Source organism: Rattus norvegicus, chromosome 1 (assembly GCF_036323735.1).
Source record: "Rattus norvegicus strain BN/NHsdMcwi chromosome 1, GRCr8, whole genome shotgun sequence".
Classification (NCBI taxonomy): Eukaryota; Metazoa; Chordata; class Mammalia; order Rodentia; family Muridae; genus Rattus; species Rattus norvegicus.
The window spans coordinates 119,538,857-119,562,118 of NC_086019.1; the positions used below are offsets into that span (position 1 = coordinate 119,538,857).

The window sequence follows — 23,262 nt, forward strand, 5'->3', positions numbered from 1 at the left end:
CACGTTCCTCTGTCCCAAGAGCTCCAGAAACCATCTCCTTGATAGCATTTGTTTTCTGATGAATACTGAAGTAAATTTTAGTAAGATCAAGAATGAAGCTGTGTGATGACACATAGAAGGAATTGGTAGCCAAAGCCACACCTTCAACTTCAATCTACCCTACTGGCTAGGTTCCCTGTGGCCTGAGAGTTTCGTGAAAAATTTCGCGAAGCTCTCTTTGGGGCAATAATTCTTGGAGTGTCTTTTGATGCAGAAAATTTATGGCCAATTTCTTCATCTCTAAACTAAAGTCTTATTCCTGGGTTCCCCTTGCCATTGGAAATCCATCTCTGTGCAACAGCTTGGATTTGTGAGCCTGTGTGTGGACTGAAATTTCTCCAAATTCAAAAGGTATATTCATATTCCAGATCCCTCCATTTGTGTAGATAGTATCATCTAGGATCTCTTCCAAGATATTCAATTTTATGGCTGTATGAACTACAGGTATAAAGGAACTTCTCTACATTTTTAATAGTGCAGTTCAAAGGAACAAAACATACTGAGAAGTGAAATTCATTTCTGACTGGGATTGCATTATTTTTAATTAAGAAACCTTTGATGGGCTGAAATTATTGGTCAAAATACTGAGGAATATCTTATAGGAATTTAATCCATTATTCGTGATCATTTCACTCACCTGGGAATAGTGATCCACTGGACCGCAGGGGTGATGCCAGGTGACTGCAAGACATCAGAGCAGAGAGGGTAATGATGACAGGGTTGGTGTTGCAGACTTGCACACAAGCAGATTATGAGATTAGGTGCTAGTTGGCAGGCAGTGTTTGCCAGCACAGTTGCACTAAGATTGTCCAGGTTCCCACAGAGGGAAAAGAGCACAAGGTCATCAGAGCAGCTCAGATGAGTCCCGCAAGTGGTCCTCAAAGAGACTAAGTAGTGCTTGTTACCCTGGCTCCCTGGTTGGGCCTCAGCGTAATCCTATTGAGCATGATTTTTATGTCATCATTCTGTTCTTGACTTTCTGTTGTCATCATTGACCCAGACACAGGTAGGACACAACTGTCAATAATGTAATTTCACCTGCACAATTGCTTACCTTGGCTGCCAACACTGCCTCAGAATTTGAATCCTCACTTGCAAGTGCAGAGGGTACAAGGGCACAGCGCTCTTGTGTGGAATAAGGGTAGACCTAGCTTGAATTTCAAGACTGTCCTCTCTAAAAAGGAAAGAGCAAGATGTGAGGGCAATTGTATCCCTTCAGTTCATACAATCATATTAATTTTAAGGAGGCTGTTTAAGAAGTCTAATGTATGATGCCACTTAGCAGAATCCCTCTTGCAACATCCACTTCCATGCTGACATTCCCAACACACGGAAAGTTACTTCCCTAAGCGATCAATAGGTCAATAGGTACCCAAAACCAAATCATTGATGAAGGGGATGACACATGCTCTTTGTCATATACACCGATCAAATCTTTCAATTGCTAAACATTGTCAGAAACCAAGGCAAAGGTGAATTTACCTGAGTAATATTGGAAGGACAAAACACGAACAGTTACGTATACTTTAATCAAATTTTCATGAGACTTGTGCATTTCAGACTTATGTGCTAGGCTATGTTCATTCTTCCCCATTTCCGTACTGTATGGTAACAATCAGTTCCCACAGCTGGTAAGTGAATGCTGAAGAGAATCTGTTGCCCAGAGGAAAGCAACAAGTATTTTGACCATGAATCCCTGAGCATTAGCACTCAGTGATTGCCATGTGATGAAACTCAGAATGTGACCAAAATTCGTGTGACTAGATCAGTTGGTGTTTGCAAGTATCCCATTGACATCACGTTCCTCTGTCCCAAGAGCTCCAGAAACCATCTCCTTGATAGCATTTGTTTTCTGATGAATACTGAAGTAAATTTTAGTAAGATCAAGAATGAAGCTGTGTGATGACACATAGAAGGGAATTGGTAGCCAAAGCCACACCTTCAACTTCAATCTACCCTACTGGCTAGGTTCCCTGTGGCCTGAGAGTTTCGTGAAAAATTTCGCGAAACTCCCTTTGGGGCAATAATTCTTGGAGTGTCTTTTGATGCAGAAAATTTATCGCCAATTTCTTCATCTCTAAACTAAAGTCTTATTCCTGGGTTCCCCTTGCCATTGGAAATCCATCTCTGTGCACCAGCTTTGATTTGTGAGCCTGTGTGTGGACTGAAATTTCTCCAAATTCAAAAGGTATATTCATATTCCAGATCCCTCCATTTGTGTAGATAGTATCATCTAGGATCTCTTCCAAGATATTCAATTTTATGGCTGTATGAACTACAGGTAGAAAGGAATTTCTCTACATTCTTAATAGTGCAGTTCAAAGGGACAAAACATACTGAGAAGTGAAATTCATTTCTGACTGGGATTGCATTATTTTTAATTAAGAAACCTTTGATGGGCTGAAATTATTGGTCAAAATACTGAGGAATATCTTATAGGAATTTCAATCCATTAATCGTGATCATTTCACTCACCTGGGAATAGTGATCCACTGGACCGCAGGGGTGATGCCAGGTGACTGCAAGACATCAGAGCAGAGAGGGTAATGATGACAGGGTTGGTGTTGCAGACTTGCACACAAGCAGATTATGAGATTAGGTGCTAGTTGGCAGGCAGTGTTTGCCAGCACAGTTGCACTAAGATTGTCCAGGTTCCCACAGAGGGAAAAGAGCACAAGGTCATCAGAGCAGCTCAGATGAGTCCCGCAAGTGGTCCTCAAAGAGACTAAGTAGTGCTTGTTACCCTGGCTCCCTGGTTGGGCCTCAGCGTAATCCTATTGAGCATGATTTTTATGTCATCATTCTGTTCTTGACTTTCTGTTGTCATCATTGACCCAGACACAGGTAGGACACAACTGTCAATAATGTAATTTCACCTGCACCATTGCTTACCTTGGCTGCCAACACTGCCTCAGAATTTGAATCCTCACTTGCAAGTGCAGAGGGTACAAGGGCACAGCGCTCTTGTGTGGAATAAGGGTAGACCTAGCTTGAATTTGAAGACTGTCCTCTCTAAAAAGGAAAGAGCAAGATGTGAGGGCAATTGTATCCCTTCAGTTCATACAATCATATTAATTTTAAGGAGGCTGTTTAAGAAGTCTAATGTATGATGCCACTTAGCAGAATCACTCTTGCAACATCCACTTCCATGCTGACATTCCCAACACATGGAAAGTTACTTCCCTAAGCGATCAATAGGTCAATAGGTACCCAAAACCAAATCATTGATGAAGGGGATGACACATGCTCTTTGTCATATACACCGATCAAATCTTTCAATTGCTAAACATTGTCAGAAACCAAGGCAAAGGTGAATTTACCTGAGTAATATTGGAAGGACAATACACGAACAGTTACGTATACTTTAATCAAATTTTCATGAGACTTGTGCATTTCAGATTTTATGTGCTAGGCTATGTTCATTCCTCCCCATTTCCATACTGCATGGTAACAATCAGTTCCCACAGCTGGTAAGTGAATGCTGAAGAGAATCTGTTGCCCAGAAGAAAGCAACAGGTATTTTGGCCATGAATCCCTGAGCGTTAGCACTCAGTGATTGCCATGTGATGAAACTCAGAATGTGACCAAAATTCGTGTGACTAGATCAGTTGGTGTTTGCAAGTATCCCATTGACATCACGTTCCTCTGTCCCAAGAGCTCCAGAAACCATCTCCTTGATAGCATTTGTTTTCTGATGAATACTGAAGTAAATTTTAGTAAGATCAAGAATGAAGCTGTGTGATGACACATAGAAGGGAATTGGTAGCCAAAGCCACACCTTCAACTTCAATCTACCCTACTGGCTAGGTTCCCTGTGGCCTGAGAGTTTCGTGAAAAATTTGCGAAGCTCCCTTTGGGGCAATAATTCTCGGAGTGTCTTTTGATGCAGAAAATTTATCGCCAATTTCTTCATCTCTAAACTAAAGTCTTATTCCTGGGTTCCCCTTGTCATTGGAAATCCATCTCTGTGCACCAGCTTTGATTTGTGAGCCTGTGTGTGGACTGAAATTTCTCCAAATTCAAAAGGTATATTCATATTCCTGATCCCTCCATTTGTGTAGATAGTATCATCTAGTATCTCTTCCAAGGTATTCAATTTTATGGCTGTATGAACTACAGGTAGAAAGGAACTTCTCTACATTTTTAATAGTGCAGTTCAAAGGGACAAAACATACTGAGAAGTGAAATTCATTTCTGACTGGGATTGCATTATTTTTAATTAAGAAACCTTTGATGGGCTGAAATTATTGGTCAAAATACTGAGGAATATCTTATAGGAATTTCAATCCATTAATCGTGATCATTTCACTCACCTGGGAATAGTGATCCACTGGACCGCAGGGGTGATGCCAGGTGACTGCAAGACATCAGAGCAGAGAGGGTAATGATGACAGGGTTGGTGTTGCAGACTTGCACACAAGCAGATTATGAGATTAGGTGCTAGTTGGCAGGCAGTGTTTGCCAGCACAGTTGCACTAAGATTGTCCAGGTTCCCACAGAGGGAAAAGAGCACAAGGTCATCAGAGCAGCTCAGATGAGTCCCGCAAGTGGTCCTCAAAGAGACTAAGTAGTGCTTGTTACCCTGGCTCCCTGGTTGGGCCTCAGCGTAATCCTATTGAGCATGATTTTTATGTCATCATTCTGTTCTTGACTTTCTGTTGTCATCATTGACCCAGACACAGGTAGGACACAACTGTCAATAATGTAATTTCACCTGCACCATTGCTTACCTTGGCTGCCAACACTGCCTCAGAATTTGAATCCTCACTTGCAAGTGCAGAGGGTACAAGGGCACAGCGCTCTTGTGTGGAATAAGGGTAGACCTAGCTTGAATTTCAAGACTGTCCTCTCTAAAAAGGAAAGAGCAAGATGTGAGGGCAATTGTATCCCTTCAGTTCATACAATCATATTAATTTTAAGGAGGCTGTTTAAGAAGTCTAATGTATGATGCCACTTAGCAGAATCACTCTTGCAACATCCACTTCCATGCTGACATTCCCAACACATGGAAAGTTACTTCCCTAAGCGATCAATAGGTCAATAGGTACCCAAAACCAAATCATTGATGAAGGGGATGACACATGCTCTTTGTCATATACACCGATCAAATCTTTCAATTGCTAAACATTGTCAGAAACCAAGGCAAAGGTGAATTTACCTGAGTAATATTGGAAGGACAATACACGAACAGTTACGTATACTTTAATCAAATTTTCATGAGACTTGTGCATTTCAGATTTTATGTGCTAGGCTATGTTCATTCCTCCCCATTTCCATACTGCATGGTAACAATCAGTTCCCACAGCTGGTAAGTGAATGCTGAAGAGAATCTGTTGCCCAGAAGAAAGCAACAGGTATTTTGGCCATGAATCCCTGAGCGTTAGCACTCAGTGATTGCCATGTGATGAAACTCAGAATGTGACCAAAATTCGTGTGACTAGATCAGTTGGTGTTTGCAAGTATCCCATTGACATCACGTTCCTCTGTCCCAAGAGCTCCAGAAACCATCTCCTTGATAGCATTTGTTTTCTGATGAATACTGAAGTAAATTTTAGTAAGATCAAGAATGAAGCTGTGTGATGACACATAGAAGGGAATTGGTAGCCAAAGCCACACCTTCAACTTCAATCTACCCTACTGGCTAGGTTCCCTGTGGCCTGAGAGTTTCGTGAAAAATTTCGCGAAGCTCCCTTTGGGGCAATAATTCTCGGAGTGTCTTTTGATGCAGAAAATTTATCGCCAATTTCTTCATCTCTAAACTAAAGTCTTATTCCTGGGTTCCCCTTGCCATTGGAAATCCATCTCTGTGCACCAGTTTGATTTGTGAGCCTGTGTGTGGACTGAAATTTCTCCAAATTCAAAAGGTATATTCATATTCCAGATCCCTCCATTTGTGTAGATAGTATCATCTAGGATCTCTTCCAAGATATTCAATTTTATGGCTGTATGAACTACAGGTAGAAAGGAACTTCTCTACATTTTTAATAGTGCAGTTCAAAGGGACAAAACATACTGAGAAGTGAAATTCATTTCTGACTGGGATTGCATTATTTTTAATTAAGAAACCTTTGATGGGCTGAAATTATTGGTCAAAATACTGAGGAATATCTTATAGGAATTTCACTCCATTAATCGTGATCATTTCACTCACCTGGGAATAGTGATCCACTGGACCGCAGGGGTGATGCCAGGTGACTGCAAGACATCAGAGCAGAGAGGGTAATGATGACAGGGTTGGTGTTGCAGACTTGCACACAAGCAGATTATGAGATTAGGTGCTAGTTGGCAGGCAGTGTTTGCCAGCACAGTTGCACTAAGATTGTCCAGGTTCCCACAGAGGGAAAAGAGCACAAGGTCATCAGAGCAGCTCAGATGAGTCCCGCAAGTGGTCCTCAAAGAGACTAAGTAGTGCTTGTTACCCTGGCTCCCTGGTTGGGCCTCAGCGTAATCCTATTGAGCATGATTTTTATGTCATCATTCTGTTCTTGACTTTCTGTTGTCATCATTGACCCAGACACAGGTAGGACACAACTGTCAATAATGTAATTTCACCTGCACCATTGCTTACCTTGGCTGCCAACACTGCCTCAGAATTTGAATCCTCACTTGCAAGTGCAGAGGGTACAAGGGCACAGCGCTCTTGTGTGGAATAAGGGTAGACCTAGCTTGAATTTGAAGACTGTCCTCTCTAAAAAGGAAAGAGCAAGATGTGAGGGCAATTGTATCCCTTCAGTTCATACAATCATATTAATTTTAAGGAGGCTGTTTAAGAAGTCTAATGTATGATGCCACTTAGCAGAATCACTCTTGCAACATCCACTTCCATGCTGACATTCCCAACACATGGAAAGTTACTTCCCTAAGAGATCTTTAGGTCAATAGGTACCCAAAACCAAATCATTGATGAAGGGGATGACACATGCTCTTGATCATATACACCTATCAAATCTTTCAATTGCTAAACATTGTCAGAAACCAAGGCAAAGGTGAATTTACCTGAGTAATATTGGAAGGACAATACACGAACAGTTACGTATACTTTAATCAAATTTTCATGAGACTTGTGCATTTCAGACTTATGTGCTAGGCTATGTTCATTCTTCCCCATTTCCGTACTGTATGGTAACAATCAGTTCCCACAGCTGGTAAGTGAATGCTGAAGAGAATCTGTTGCCCAGAGGAAAGCAACAAGTATTTTGACCATGAATCCCTGAGCATTAGCACTCAGTGATTGCCATGTGATGAAACTCAGAATGTGACCAAAATTCGTGTGACTAGATCAGTTGGTGTTTGCAAGTATCCCATTGACATCACGTTCCTCTGTCCCAAGAGCTCCAGAAACCATCTCCTTGATAGCATTTGTTTTCTGATGAATACTGAAGTAAATTTTAGTAAGATCAAGAATGAAGCTGTGTGATGACACATAGAAGGGAATTGATAGCCAAAGCCACACCTTCAACTTCAATCTACCCTACTGGCTAGGTTCCCTGTGGCCTGAGAGTTTCGTGAAAAATTTCGCGAAGCTCCCTTTGGGGCAATAATTCTTGGAGTGTCTTTTGATGCAGAAAATTTATCGCCAATTTCTTCATCTCTAAACTAAAGTCTTATTCCTGGGTTCCCCTTGCCATTGCAAATCCATCTCTGTGCACCAGCTTTGATTTGTGAGCCTGTGTGTGGACTGAAATTTCTCCAAATTCAAAAGGTATATTCATATTCCAGATCCCTCCATTTGTGTAGATAGTATCATCTAGGATCTCTTCCAAGATATTCAATTTTATGGCTGTATGAACTACAGGTAGAAAGGAACTTCTCTACATTTTTAATAGTGCAGTTCAAAGGGACAAAACATACTGAGAAGTGAAATTCATTTCTGACTGGGTTTGCATTATTTTTAATTAAGAAACCTTTGATGGGCTGAAATTATTGGTCAAAATACTGAGGAATATCTCATAGGAATTTCAATCCATTAATCGTGATCATTTCACTCACCTGGGAATAGTGATCCACTGGACCACAGGGGTGATGCCAGGTGACTGCAAGACATCAGAGCAGAGAGGGTAATGATGACAGGGTTGGTGTTGCAGACTTGCACACAAGCAGATTATGAGATTAGGTGCTAGTTGGCAGGCAGTGTTTGCCAGCACAGTTGCACTAAGATTGTCCAGGTTCCCACAGAGGGAAAAGAGCACAAGGTCATCAGAGCAGCTCAGATGAGTCCCGCAAGTGGTCCTCAAAGAGACTAAGTAGTGCTTGTTACCCTGGCTCCCTGGTTGGGCCTCAGCGTAATCCTATTGAGCATGATTTTTATGTCATCATTCTGTTCTTGACTTTCTGTTGTCATCATTGACCCAGACACAGGTAGGACACAACTGTCAATAATGTAATTTCACCTGCACCATTGCTTACCTTGGCTGCCAACACTGCCTCAGAATTTGAATCCTCACTTGCAAGTGCAGAGGGTACAAGGGCACAGCGCTCTTGTGTGGAATAAGGGTAGACCTAGCTTGAATTTGAAGACTGTCCTCTCTAAAAAGGAAAGAGCAAGATGTGAGGGCAATTGTATCCCTTCAGTTCATACAATCATATTAATTTTAAGGAGGCTGTTTAAGAAGTCTAATGTATGATGCCACTTAGCAGAATCACTCTTGCAACATCCACTTCCATGCTGACATTCCCAACACATGGAAAGTTACTTCCCTAAGCGATCAATAGGTCAATAGGTACCCAAAACCAAATAATTGATGAAGGGGATGACACATGCTCTTTGTCATATACACCGATCAAATCTTTCAATTGCTAAACATTGTCAGAAACCAAGGCAAAGGTGAATTTACCTGAGTAATATTGGAAGGACAATACACGAACAGTTACGTATACTTTAATCAAATTTTCATGAGACTTGTGCATTTCAGATTTTATGTGCTAGGCTATGTTCATTCCTCCCCATTTCCATACTGCATGGTAATAATCAGTTCCCACAGCTGGTAAGTGAATGCTGAAGAGAATCTGTTGCCCAGAAGAAAGCAACAGGTATTTTGGCCATGAATCCCTGAGCGTTAGCACTCAGTGATTGCCATGTGATGAAACTCAGAATGTGACCAAAATTCGTGTGACTAGATCAGTTGGTGTTTGCAAGTATTCCATTGACATCACGTTCCTCTGTCCCAAGAGCTCCAGAAACCATCTCCTTGATAGCATTTGTTTTCTGATGAATACTGAAGTAAATTTTAGTAAGATCAAGAATGAAGCTGTGTGATGACACATAGAAGGAATTGGTAGCCAAAGCCACACCTTCAACTTCAATCTACCCTACTGGCTAGGTTCCCTGTGGCCTGAGAGTTTCGTGAAAAATTTCGCGAAGCTCTCTTTGGGGCAATAATTCTTGGCGTGTCTTTTGATGCAGAAAATTTATGGCCAATTTCTTCATCTCTAAACTAAAGTCTTATTCCTGGGTTCCCCTTGCCATTGGAAATCCATCTCTGTGCAACAGCTTGGATTTGTGAGCCTGTGTGTGGACTGAAATTTCTCCAAATTCAAAAGGTATATTCATATTCCAGATCCCTCCATTTGTGTAGATAGTATCATCTAGGATCTCTTCCAAGATATTCAATTTTATGGCTGTATGAACTACAGGTAGAAAGGAACTTCTCTACATTTTTAATAGTGCAGTTCAAAGGGACAAAACATACTGAGAAGTGAAATTCATTTCTGACTGGGATTGCATTATTTTTAATTAAGAAACCTTTGATGGGCTGAAATTATTGGTCAAAATTCTGAGGAATATCTTATAGGAATTTCAATCCATTAATCGTGATCATTTCACTCACCTGGGAATAGTGATCCACTGGACCGCAGGGGTGATGCCAGGTGACTGCAAGACATCAGAGCAGAGAGGGTAATGATGACAGGGTTGGTGTTGCAGACTTGCACACAAGCAGATTATGAGATTAGGTGCTAGTTGGCAGGCAGTGTTTGCCAGCACAGTTGCACTAAGATTGTCCAGGTTCCCACAGAGGGAAAAGAGCACAAGGTCATCAGAGCAGCTCAGATGAGTCCCGCAAGTGGTCCTCAAAGAGACTAAGTAGTGCTTGTTACCCTGGCTCCCTGGTTGGGCCTCAGCGTAATCCTATTGAGCATGATTTTTATGTCATCATTCTGTTCTTGACTTTCTGTTGTCATCATTGACCCAGACACAGGTAGGACACAACTGTCAATAATGTAATTTCACCTGCACCATTGCTTACCTTGGCTGCCAACACTGCCTCAGAATTTGAATCCTCACTTGCAAGTGCAGAGGGTACAAGGGCACAGCGCTCTTGTGTGGAATAAGGGTAGACCTAGCTTGAATTTGAAGACTGTCCTCTGTAAAAAGGAAAGAGCAAGATGTGATGGCAATTGTATCCCTTCAGTTCATACAATCATATTAATTTTAAGGAGGCTGTTTAAGAAGTCTAATGTATGATGCCACTTAGCAGAATCACTCTTGCAACATCCACTTCCATGCTGACATTCCCAACACATGGAAAGTTACTTCCCTAAGCGATCAATAGGTCAATAGGTACCCAAAACCAAATCATTGATGAAGGGGATGACACATGCTCTTTGTCATATACACCGATCAAATCTTTCAATTGCTAAACATTGTCAGAAACCAAGGCAAAGGTGAATTTACCTGAGTAATATTGGAAGGACAATACACGAACAGTTACGTATACTTTAATCAAATTTTCATGAGACTTGTGCATTTCAGATTTTATGTGCTAGGCTATGTTCATTCCTCCCCATTTCCATACTGCATGGTAACAATCAGTTCCCACAGCTGGTAAGTGAATGCTGAAGAGAATCTGTTGCCCAGAAGAAAGCAACAGGTATTTTGGCCATGAATCCCTGAGCGTTAGCACTCAGTGATTGCCATGTGATGAAACTCAGAATGTGACCAAAATTCGTGTGACTAGATCAGTTGGTGTTTGCAAGTATCCCATTGACATCACGTTCCTCTGTCCCAAGAGCTCCAGAAACCATCTCCTTGATAGCATTTGTTTTCTGATGAATACTGAAGTAAATTTTAGTAAGATCAAGAATGAAGCTGTGTGATGACACATAGAAGGGAATTGGTAGCCAAAGCCACACCTTCAACTTCAATCTACCCTACTGGCTAGGTTCCCTGTGGCCTGAGAGTTTCGTGAAAAATTTCGCGAAGCTCCCTTTGGGGCAATAATTCTCGGAGTGTCTTTTGATGCAGAAAATTTATCGCCAATTTCTTCATCTCTAAACTAAAGTCTTATTCCTGGGTTCCCCTTGCCATTGGAAATCCATCTCTGTGCACCAGTTTGATTTGTGAGCCTGTGTGTGGACTGAAATTTCTCCAAATTCAAAAGGTATATTCATATTCCAGATCCCTCCATTTGTGTAGATAGTATCATCTAGGATCTCTTCCAAGATATTCAATTTTATGGCTGTATGAACTACAGGTAGAAAGGAACTTCTCTACATTTTTAATAGTGCAGTTCAAAGGGACAAAACATACTGAGAAGTGAAATTCATTTCTGACTGGGATTGCATTATTTTTAATTAAGAAACCTTTGATGGGCTGAAATTATTGGTCAAAATACTGAGGAATATCTTATAGGAATTTCACTCCATTAATCGTGATCATTTCACTCACCTGGGAATAGTGATCCACTGGACCGCAGGGGTGATGCCAGGTGACTGCAAGACATCAGAGCAGAGAGGGTAATGATGACAGGGTTGGTGTTGCAGACTTGCACACAAGCAGATTATGAGATTAGGTGCTAGTTGGCAGGCAGTGTTTGCCAGCACAGTTGCACTAAGATTGTCCAGGTTCCCACAGAGGGAAAAGTGCACAAGGTCATCAGAGCAGCTCAGATGAGTCCCGCAAGTGGTCCTCAAAGAGACTAAGTAGTGCTTGTTACCCTGGCTCCCTGGTTGGGCCTCAGCGTAATCCTATTGAGCATGATTTTTATGTCATCATTCTGTTCTTGACTTTCTGTTGTCATCATTGACCCAGACACAGGTAGGACACAACTGTCAATAATGTAATTTCACCTGCACCATTGCTTACCTTGGCTGCCAACACTGCCTCAGAATTTGAATCCTCACTTGCAAGTGCAGAGGGTACAAGGGCACAGCGCTCTTGTGTGGAATAAGGGTAGACCTAGCTTGAATTTGAAGACTGTCCTCTCTAAAAAGGAAAGAGCAAGATGTGAGGGCAATTGTATCCCTTCAGTTCATACAATCATATTAATTTTAAGGAGGCTGTTTAAGAAGTCTAATGTATGATGCCACTTAGCAGAATCACTCTTGCAACATCCACTTCCATGCTGACATTCCCAACACATGGAAAGTTACTTCCCTAAGAGATCTTTAGGTCAATAGGTACCCAAAACCAAATCATTGATGAAGGGGATGACACATGCTCTTGATCATATACACCGATCAAATCTTTCAATTGCTAAACATTGTCAGAAACCAAGGCAAAGGTGAATTTACCTGAGTAATATTGGAAGGACAATACACGAACAGTTACGTATACTTTAATCAAATTTTCATGAGACTTGTGCATTTCAGACTTATGTGCTAGGCTATGTTCATTCTTCCCCATTTCCGTACTGTATGGTAACAATCAGTTCCCACAGCTGGTAAGTGAATGCTGAAGAGAATCTGTTGCCCAGAGGAAAGCAACAAGTATTTTGACCATGAATCCCTGAGCATTAGCACTCAGTGATTGCCATGTGATGAAACTCAGAATGTGACCAAAATTCGTGTGACTAGATCAGTTGGTGTTTGCAAGTATCCCATTGACATCACGTTCCTCTGTCCCAAGAGCTCCAGAAACCATCTCCTTGATAGCATTTGTTTTCTGATGAATACTGAAGTAAATTTTAGTAAGATCAAGAATGAAGCTGTGTGATGACACATAGAAGGGAATTGATAGCCAAAGCCACACCTTCAACTTCAATCTACCCTACTGGCTAGGTTCCCTGTGGCCTGAGAGTTTCGTGAAAAATTTCGCGAAGCTCCCTTTGGGGCAATAATTCTTGGAGTGTCTTTTGATGCAGAAAATTTATCGCCAATTTCTTCATCTCTAAACTAAAGTCTTATTCCTGGGTTCCCCTTGCCATTGCAAATCCATCTCTGTTCACCAGCTTTGATTTGTGAGCCTGTGTGTGGACTGAAATTTCTCCAAATTCAAAAGGTATATTCATATTCCAGATCCCTCCATTTGTGTAGATAGTATCATCTAGGATCTCTTCCAAGATATTCAATTTTATGGCTGTATGAACTACAGGTAGAAAGGAACTTCTCTACATTTTTAATAGTGCAGTTCAAAGGGACAAAACATACTGAGAAGTGAAATTCATTTCTGACTGGGATTGCATTATTTTTAATTAAGAAACCTTTGATGGGCTGAAATTATTGGTCAAAATACTGAGGAATATCTCATAGGAATTTCAATCCATTAATCGTGATCATTTCACTCACCTGGGAATAGTGATCCACTGGACCGCAGGGGTGATGCCAGGTGACTGCAAGACATCAGAGCAGAGAGGGTAATGATGACAGGGTTGGTGTTGCAGACTTGCACACAAGCAGATTATGAGATTAGGTGCTAGTTGGCAGGCAGTGTTTGCCAGCACAGTTGCACTAAGATTGTCCAGGTTCCCACAGAGGGAAAAGAGCACAAGGTCATCAGAGCAGCTCAGATGAGTCCCGCAAGTGGTCCTCAAAGAGACTAAGTAGTGCTTGTTACCCTGGCTCCCTGGTTGGGCCTCAGCGTAATCCTATTGAGCATGATTTTTATGTCATCATTCTGTTCTTGACTTTCTGTTGTCATCATTGACCCAGACACAGGTAGGACACAACTGTCAATAATGTAATTTCACCTGCACCATTGCTTACCTTGGCTGCCAACACTGCCTCAGAATTTGAATCCTCACTTGCAAGTGCAGAGGGTACAAGGGCACAGCGCTCTTGTGTGGAATAAGGGTAGACCTAGCTTGAATTTGAAGACTGTCCTCTGTAAAAAGGAAAGAGCAAGATGTGAGGGCAATTGTATCCCTTCAGTTCATACAATCATATTAATTTTAAGGAGGCTGTTTAAGAAGTCTAATGTATGATGCCACTTAGCAGAATCACTCTTGCAACATCCACTTCCATGCTGACATTCCCAACACATGGAAAGTTACTTCCCTAAGCGATCAATAGGTCAATAGGTACCCAAAACCAAATAATTGATGAAGGGGATGACACATGCTCTTTGTCATATACACCGATCAAATCTTTCAATTGCTAAACATTGTCAGAAACCAAGGCAAAGGTGAATTTACCTGAGTAATATTGGAAGGACAATACACGAACAGTTACGTATACTTTAATCAAATTTTCATGAGACTTGTGCATTTCAGATTTTATGTGCTAGGCTATGTTCATTCCTCCCCATTTCCATACTGCATGGTAATAATCAGTTCCCACAGCTGGTAAGTGAATGCTGAAGAGAATCTGTTGCCCAGAAGAAAGCAACAGGTATTTTGGCCATGAATCCCTGAGCGTTAGCACTCAGTGATTGCCATGTGATGAAACTCAGAATGTGACCAAAATTCGTGTGACTAGATCAGTTGGTGTTTGCAAGTATCCCATTGACATCACGTTCCTCTGTCCCAAGAGCTCCAGAAACCATCTCCTTGATAGCATTTGTTTTCTGATGAATACTGAAGTAAATTTTAGTAAGATCAAGAATGAAGCTGTGTGATGACACATAGAAGGAATTGGTAGCCAAAGCCACACCTTCAACTTCAATCTACCCTACTGGCTAGGTTCCCTGTGGCCTGAGAGTTTCGTGAAAAATTTCGCGAAGCTCTCTTTGGGGCAATAATTCTTGGAGTGTCTTTTGATGCAGAAAATTTATGGCCAATTTCTTCATCTCTAAACTAAAGTCTTATTCCTGGGTTCCCCTTGCCATTGGAAATCCATCTCTGTGCAACAGCTTGGATTTGTGAGCCTGTGTGTGGACTGAAATTTCTCCAAATTCAAAAGGTATATTCATATTCCAGATCCCTCCATTTGTGTAGATAGTATCATCTAGGATCTCTTCCAAGATATTCAATTTTATGGCTGTATGAACTAAAGGTATAAAGGAACTTCTCTACATTTTTAATAGTGCAGTTCAAAGGAACAAAACATACTGAGAAGTGAAATTCATTTCTGACTGGGATTGCATTATTTTTAATTAAGAAACCTTTGATGGGCTGAAATTATTGGTCAAAATACTGAGGAATATCTTATAGGAATTTCAATCCATTATTCGTGATCATTTCACTCACCTGGGAATAGTGATCCACTGGACCGCAGGGGTGATGCCAGGTGACTGCAAGACATCAGAGCAGAGAGGGTAATGATGACAGGGTTGGTGTTGCAGACTTGCACACAAGCAGATTATGAGATTAGGTGCTAGTTGGCAGGTAGTGTTTGCCAGCACAGTTGCACTAAGATTGTCCAGGTTCCCACAGAGGGAAAAGAGCACAAGGTCATCAGAGCAGCTCAGATGAGTCCCGCAAGTGGTCCTCAAAGAGACTAAGTAGTGCTTGTTACCCTGGCTCCCTGGTTGGGCCTCAGCGTAATCCTATTGAGCATGATTTTTATGTCATCATTCTGTTCTTGACTTTCTGTTGTCATCATTGACCCAGACACAGGTAGGACACAACTGTCAATAATGTAATTTCACCTGCACAATTGCTTACCTTGGCTGCCAACACTGCCTCAGAATTTGAATCCTCACTTGTAAGTGCAGAGGGTACAAGGGCACAGCGCTCTTGTGTGGAATAAGGGAAGACCTAGCTTGAATTTGAAGTCTGTCCTCTCTAAAAAGGAAAGAGCAAGATGTGAGGGCAATTGTATCCCTTCAGTTCATACAATCATATTAATTTTAAGGAGGCTGTTTAAGAAGTCTAATGTATGATGCCACTTAGCAGAATCACTCTTGCAACATCCACTTCCATGCTGACATTCCCAACACATCGAAAGTTACTTCCCTAAGCGATCAATAGGTCAATAGGTACCCAAAACCAAATCATTGATGAAGGGGATGACACATGCTCTTTGTCATATACACCGATCAAATCTTTCAATTGCTAAACATTGTCAGAAACCAAGGCAATGGGGAATTTACCTGAGTAATATTGGAAGGACAATACACGAACAGTTACGTATACTTTAATCAAATTTTCATGAGACTTGTGCATTTCAGATTTTATGTGTAGGCTATGTTCATTCCTCCCCATTTCCATACTGCATGGTAACAATCAGTTCCCACAGCTGGTAAGTGAATGCTGAAGAGAATCTGTTGCCCAGAAGTAAGCAACAAGTATTTTGGCCATGAATCCCTGAGCGTTAGCACTCAGTGATTGCCATGTGATGAAACTCAGAATGTGACCAAAATTCGTGTGACTAGATCAGTTGGTGTTTGCAAGTATCCCATTGACATCACGTTCCTCTGTCCCAAGAGCTCCAGAAACCATCTCCTTGATAGCATTTGTTTTCTGATGAATACTGAAGTAAATTTTAGTAAGATCAAGAATGAAGCTGTGTGATGACACATAGAAGGGAATTGGTAGCCAAAGCCACACCTTCAACTTCAATCTACCCTACTGGCTAGGTTCCCTGTGGCCTGAGAGTTTCGTGAAAAATTTCTCGAAGCTCTCTTTGGGGCAATAATTCTTGGAGTGTCTTTTGATGCAGAAAATTTATCGCCAATTTCTTCATCTCTAAACTAAAGTCTTATTCCTGGGTTCCCCTTGCCATTGGAAATACATCTCTGTGCACCAGCTTTGATTTGTGAGCCTGTGTGTGGACTGAAATTTCTCCAAATTCAAAAGGTATATTCATATTCCAGATCCCTCCATTTGTGTAGATAGTATCATCTAGGATCTCTTCCAAGATATTCAATTTTATGGCTGTATGAACTACAGGTAGAAAGGAATTTCTCTACATTTTTAATAGGGCAGTTCAAAGGGACAAAACATACTGAGAAGTGAAATTCATTTCTGACTGGGATTGCATTATTTTTAATTAAGAAACCTTTGATGGGCTGAAATTATTGGTCAAAATACTGAGGAATATCTTATAGTAATTTCAATCCATTAATCGTGATCATTTCACTCACCTGGGAGTAGTGATCCTCTGGACCGCAGGGGTGATGCCAGGTGACTGCAAGACATCAGAGCAGAGAGGGTAATGATAACCCGGTTGGTGTTGCAGACTTGCACACAAGCAGATTATGAGACTAGGTGCTAGTTGGCAGGCAGTGTTTGCCAGCACACTTGCACTAAGATTGTCCTGGTTCCCACAGAGGGGAAAGAACACAAGGGCAACAGAGCAGCTCAGATGAGTCCCACAAGTTGTCCTCAAAGAGACAAAATAGTGCTTGTAATCCTGGCTCCCTGGTTGGGCCTCAGCGTAATCCTATTGAGCATGATTTTTATGTCATCATCCTGTTCTTGACTTTCTGTAGTCATCATTGACCCAGGCACAGGCACGACACAACTGTCACTAATTTAATTTCACCTGCACCATGTCTTACCTGGGCTGCCAACACTGCCTCAGAATTTGAATCCTCACTTGCAAGTGCAGAGGATACAAGGGCACAGCGCTCTTTTGTGGAATAAGGGGAGACCAAGCTTGAAATTTAAAGTCTGTCCTCTCTAAAAAGAAAAGAGCAAGATGTTTTCGTAATTGTATCCCTTCATTTCATACAATCATGTTAATTTAAAGCAGACTGTATAAGAAGGCTAAAGTATGATGCCACTGAGTAGAATCACTTATTCAGTCCCACTTCCATGCTGACATTCCCAACACCCTGGGAAGTTACTTCTCTAAGAGATCATTAGGTCAATAGGTACCCAAAACCAAATCATTGATGAAGGGGATGACACATGCTCTGGATCAGTTACACCAATCAAATCTTTCAATTGCTAAACATCCTGAGAAACCAAGACAAAGGTGAAGTTCCCTGAGTAATATGGGGAGAACAATTCACGAACAGTTACATATACGTTAATCAAATTTTCAAGAGACTTGTGCATTTCAAATTTTATGTGCCGAGCTATGTTCATTCCTGCCCATTTCCGTACTGCATGGTAACATTCAGTTCCCACAGCTGGTTAGTGAATGCTGAAGAGAATCCGTTGCAAAGAAGAAAGCGACAAGTATTTTGGCCATGAATCCCTGATTGTTAGCACCCAGTGATTGCCATGTGATCAAACTGAGAATGTGACCAAAATTTGTGTGACTACATCAGTTGGTGTTTGCAAGTATCCCATTGACATCACGTTCATCTGTCCCAAGAGCTCCAGAAAACATCTCCTTGATAGCTTTTTTTTTCTGATGAATACTGAAGTCAACTTTAGTAAGATCAAGGATGAATCAGTGTGAGTATACATGGAAGGGAATTGGTAGCAAAAGCCACGACTTCAACTTCAATCTCCCCTTCTGGCTAGGTTCCCTGTGGCCTGAGAGTTACATGAAAAATTTCGACAGGCTCTCTTTGGGGTTATGATTCTTGGAGTGTCTTTTGATGCAGAAAATTTATCGCCAATTTCTACATCTCTAAAGTAAAGTCTTATTCCTGGGTTCCCCTTGCCATTGGAAATAGATCTCTGCGCACCAACTTGGATTTGTTAGCCTGTGTGTGGACTGAAACTTCTCGAAATTCAAATGTATATTCATATTCCAGATCCCTCCTTTTGTGTAGATAGTATCATCTAGGATCTCTTCCAAGAAATTCAATTTTATGGCTGTATGAACTACAGGTAGAATGGAATTTTTCTACATTTTTAATTGTGCAGTTCAAAGGGACAGAACATACTGAGAAGTGGAATTCATTTCTGACTGGTATTGCATATTTATAAATAAGAAACCTTTGATGGGCTGAAATTATTGTTCAAATGTAGAGAGCGGCGCGGCGAAACAAAGAGGGCGCTGACATCCAGCCTTGTCTGCATATAAACGACTTACTGTGCATGTGCAGGCTTGTCCCCTTGCTAGGGCTCCCTCTAGTGGTGAACAGCGGTACTGCACATGTGCAGTTTATGCACCAGGTGTTAGTTGACCGTTAATATGCTAATGAGATGATTCATTCTCCGCCAATCCCTGGAGAACAAGTAGTTGGGTGATCCAAGCCCCACCAGTCCCTGAGAGATAATTAGCATACTGTTGTCTATATAAGCCGAGTAATTTTGCTGCTCGGTGTCCCTGTTCAGAAGAGCTGTAACACTGAGAAGAGCTGTAACACTAAGAAGAGCTGTAACATTAAGAAGAGCTGTAACACAGTAAAGGCTTGCTCGCAAAAGAATCCTGTTGCCACACGATGTTCTTACTGGCGGGACATTGGGCGTGCGACAAGTGGTGCCTATACCTGGGAACCAACAGTTCCGGTGCCGAGGCGACCCTTCAGTGTGCTGAAGAGGATTCAGAACTGCGAGAAGGTAAATTAAAAGGCAAGCTCCGAGAGGCATGCCCCTTTTCGGATTTAGTCTTGCCATGGAGGGATTGTTGCTTGTTTTTATAGTGACTGTTGTCTTCTTACTAGTTGTGTTAAAATGTGAGGACATAGTCAAGGCAGGACAGAACATTCAAGAGAGCATGTCAGAAACGGAGCAGAGTGAGAAATTAGGAGTGCGCAAAAAGGAAAAGGTTACTAAAACAAAAGTGAAAGAGATACAAAAGGCGGAAGAAATGCCGCTGGAGGAAAAAATAGGTGTACCCCAGAGGATGAAGTACAAGTCATCTGGAGAGGATACTTTGTATCCATTAAAAGAATCAGAAGCCTTAGAACTGACTGGTAGTGACTCTGAGCAAGAGTTGTCAGAGTCGGAGGAGGAGGAATTAAAGGAAGAGGCAGCCAGATATGAGGAAGAAAGATATGGGCCTAGGTGGAGAGCCACTGTGAAGAAACCGAAAGTTATTAATGCCTCGGTGGCCTCCACTCCCCCGCCTTATATAGAGGGGAAGTGTGAGTACTCTTTCTGTCCACCTGAAACACATCGAGCACTTAGGCAAATGTTTCCTGTGTTTGAGGACGATGGCGTTCGTTCTCATCAGCCCCTAGAGCACAAGCAAGTTAAGCAACTGGCAGAGTCTGTTCGTGCCTGTGGGGTTACTGCTAATTTTACCATGTCACAGGTAGAAAGACTAGCAAGCATTGCCATGACTCCAGCAGACTGGCAATCTGTGACAAAGGCCTGTCTCCTTAGCATGGGACAGTATATTGAGTGGAAGGCATTGTGGCATGATGCTTGCCAAGCACAAGCACGTGCAAATGCAGCAGCAGGACAACCTGCCTGGACATTTGACATGTTAACTGGACAAGGGCAATGGGCCAATAATCAAACTGCCTTCCCCTTGGAGGTATATGCCCAGGTTGCTATTAGTGCTGTCAAGGCATGGAAAGCTCTAACTAACAGAGGAGAGGTGTCCGGGAACCTGACCAAGGTCATCCAAGGACCAAGTGAGCCTTTCTCAGATTTTGTGGCCCGCATGATGGAGGCTGCTGGTAGGATTTTTGGAGACCAAGACCAGGCCATGCCCTTAATAGAACAGTTAGTTTTTAAACAATGTACCAAAGAGTGCCGCAATGCAATCCTCCCCTGGAAATCTAAGGGGTTGCAGGCTTGGATGAAAGCCTGTAGGGAAATAGGAGGACCACTTACCAATACCGGTCTAGCCGCGGCTATATTACAAGGACAAAGGCGGCCTGGCCTCTCTAGCAGAGGCATCACGTGTTTCCAATGTGGAAAGCCCGGTCATATGAAAAGGGAGTGCAGGAATCAGAATCCTGGCTTTAATCCAAAGAAAGCCCCAGGACTGTGTCCAAAGTGTAAGAAAGGGAAACATTGGGCCAATGAGTGCAGGTCAGTAAAGGACATAACGGGGAAACCCTTGGATATGTCAAAAAACGTCCAACGGGGCCCCCGTCCTCAGGGCCCTCAAATATATGGGGCAACCAGCTCCCCAGTAACCTGGGCTCATCAAACTTCCCCAGGAGAGCCACTCCGGGTTCCGCAGGATTAGACCTCCGTGCCACCTCCAGAATCGTCCTAACCCCTCAAATGGGGGTGCAGCCTATCCCCTCTGACTTTCATGGCCCTTTACCACCCAATACAGTTGGGCTGCTTTTAGGACGCTCCTCTACTACTCTTAAAGGATTGGTGGTACATCCTGGGGTTATTAATCAAGATTATGAGGGCCAGTTGAAGATCATGTGCTCCTCCCCATGAGGTCTCTTCTCCATTTCCCCAGGTGACCGGATTGCACAATTGCTTGTTTTACCCAGTTATCACGCCCAGTTTAAATCGGGAAGTACAAAAAGAGGGAAGAAGGGTTTCGGCTCTACGGGCACTGATTCAGCATATCTTATGGTCTATTTACACGCTCGACCTACTCTGATCCTAACCATTGAAGGAAAGACATTTGAGGGAATTCTAGATACAGGGGCAGACAAAAGCATTATCTCCATTAAATGGTGGCCTACAAAATGGCCCATTACTCAATCTTCCCATTCATTACAAGGTTTAGGTTATGAAGCTAGTCCAACTATTAGCTCTAGGCCCTTAAAGTGGAAAGCCCCAGAAGGACAGGAGGGTAGTTTCGTCCCATATGTTCTTCCTTTACCTGTCAACTTATGGGGAAGAGATATTTTGGCTGAGTTAGGGCTTAAACTTATGAATGAGAATTCCCTACCAGCACAGAGAATGGTAAGGGATATGGGGTATGTCCCAGGAAAAGGCATTGGTAAGCATCACCAAGGAACTACAGAGCCAATTCAACCCACTGCAAAACCCGATCGTCACGATCTGGGTTTTTCTTAGGGGCCATTGAGGGGGCTATGCCCATACCGTGGATAACAGAGGAAGCTTTATGGGTTCCTCAATGGCCTCTCTCCTCTGAAAAGCTGGAGGCCGCTCACCAATTAGTAAAGGAACAGTTGCAATTAGGACATTTGGAACCTTCAAGCTCATCCTGGAATACTCCAATATTTGTTATAAAAAAGAAGTCAGCAAAATGGAGACTATTGCATGATCTTAGAGCAATTAATACACAAATGCAATTGTATGGATCAGTCCAACGCGGTCTTTTGCTTCTTTCTGCCTTTCCAAAGCAATGGGAGTTTATTATAATAGATATTAAGGATTGCTTTTTCTCTATTCCTTTACATCCTAAGGATAAAGAGAGGTTTGCCTTTACTCTGCCTGCAATAAATCATGTGGAGCCTGATGAGCGCTATCAATGGAAAGTCTTGCCCCAGGGGATGGCAAACAGCCCCACTATTTGTCAGTTATATGTACAACAGGCCCTGACCCCTGTCAGAGGGCAATATCCATCACTAACGATTCTTCATTACATGGATGATATACTCCTTTGTGGATCCAAACCTCAAGAGCTTGAGATAGCATATGCTGACTTAAGTAAACATTTCCAACAGTTTGGGCTAACTATAGCTACTGAAAAGGTTCAGAGATCGCTGATGGGCAAGTTTTTAGGAGCCGTTGTACATCCAGAAGTTATTACTCCACAAAAAAATTGAAATCAGGCGAGATCACCTACGAACCTTAAATGATTTTCAAAAACTTTTGGGAGATATTAATTGGCTACGGCCATTCCTGAAAATATCTACTGCTGAGTTAAAACCTTTGTTTGATATATTGAAAGGGGATCCGCAATTAACATCCCCGCGATCCCTGTCTATGGAGGCTGTAGAGGCCCTCCAAAAGGTGGAGAAGACTCTTTCTGAGGCTCAATTAGTAAGGATACAACCTGATGAACCTTTTGAGCTATGTGTTTTGCAAACTGCTAAATTACCCACTGCGGTGTTATGGCAGAATGGCCCCTTACTTTGGATTCACCCACAAGCCTCTCCGGCTAAAACCATAGAGTGGTACCCCTCAGCGGTGGCAAGATTGGCTATGAGAGGACTAAAAGTAGCTGTAACTCATTTTGGTAAACATCCAATAAAAATTGTTATACCCTATACTGCAGAACAGCTCCAAGTGCTGGCTGCTACAAATGATGACTGGGCAATACTTGTGTGCATCTTTTCAGGGGTGTTTGATAATCACTACCCCAGGCACCCCATTTTGACCTTTGCAAAATGTCATCCCCTTGTGTTTCCCCGGGTTACCAGCATGGAACCCCTTCAGGCAGGGGATATTG

The 23,262-nt window shown here is 42.2% G+C and overlaps 10 non-coding genes across 10 annotated transcripts; all 10 read right to left on the reverse strand.

Moving 5' to 3' along the window:
* Positions 1-959: 959 nt before the first annotated feature.
* Positions 960-1,037, reverse strand: LOC134485368 (small nucleolar RNA SNORD115). The gene has a single exon (XR_010063407.1). It is a non-coding gene; the product is annotated as a small nucleolar RNA SNORD115 (small nucleolar RNA).
* A 1,760-nt stretch (positions 1,038-2,797) lies between these two features.
* LOC134485369 (small nucleolar RNA SNORD115) lies at positions 2,798-2,875 on the reverse strand. Its single transcript, XR_010063408.1, has one exon. It is a non-coding gene; the product is annotated as a small nucleolar RNA SNORD115 (small nucleolar RNA).
* A 1,760-nt stretch (positions 2,876-4,635) lies between these two features.
* Positions 4,636-4,713, reverse strand: LOC134485370 (small nucleolar RNA SNORD115). The gene has a single exon (XR_010063409.1). It is a non-coding gene; the product is annotated as a small nucleolar RNA SNORD115 (small nucleolar RNA).
* A 1,760-nt stretch (positions 4,714-6,473) lies between these two features.
* On the reverse strand, positions 6,474-6,551 carry LOC134485371 (small nucleolar RNA SNORD115). Its single transcript, XR_010063410.1, has one exon. It is a non-coding gene; the product is annotated as a small nucleolar RNA SNORD115 (small nucleolar RNA).
* A 1,760-nt stretch (positions 6,552-8,311) lies between these two features.
* Positions 8,312-8,389, reverse strand: LOC134485372 (small nucleolar RNA SNORD115). The gene has a single exon (XR_010063411.1). It is a non-coding gene; the product is annotated as a small nucleolar RNA SNORD115 (small nucleolar RNA).
* Positions 8,390-10,149: 1,760 nt separating this feature from the next.
* Positions 10,150-10,227, reverse strand: LOC134485373 (small nucleolar RNA SNORD115). The gene has a single exon (XR_010063412.1). It is a non-coding gene; the product is annotated as a small nucleolar RNA SNORD115 (small nucleolar RNA).
* Positions 10,228-11,987: 1,760 nt separating this feature from the next.
* On the reverse strand, positions 11,988-12,065 carry LOC134485374 (small nucleolar RNA SNORD115). The gene has a single exon (XR_010063413.1). It is a non-coding gene; the product is annotated as a small nucleolar RNA SNORD115 (small nucleolar RNA).
* A 1,760-nt stretch (positions 12,066-13,825) lies between these two features.
* LOC120100266 (small nucleolar RNA SNORD115) lies at positions 13,826-13,903 on the reverse strand. Its single transcript, XR_005500043.2, has one exon. It is a non-coding gene; the product is annotated as a small nucleolar RNA SNORD115 (small nucleolar RNA).
* A 1,760-nt stretch (positions 13,904-15,663) lies between these two features.
* Positions 15,664-15,741, reverse strand: LOC120100259 (small nucleolar RNA SNORD115). The gene has a single exon (XR_005500036.2). It is a non-coding gene; the product is annotated as a small nucleolar RNA SNORD115 (small nucleolar RNA).
* A 1,760-nt stretch (positions 15,742-17,501) lies between these two features.
* On the reverse strand, positions 17,502-17,579 carry LOC134485386 (small nucleolar RNA SNORD115). Its single transcript, XR_010063425.1, has one exon. It is a non-coding gene; the product is annotated as a small nucleolar RNA SNORD115 (small nucleolar RNA).
* Positions 17,580-23,262: the final 5,683 nt, after the last annotated feature.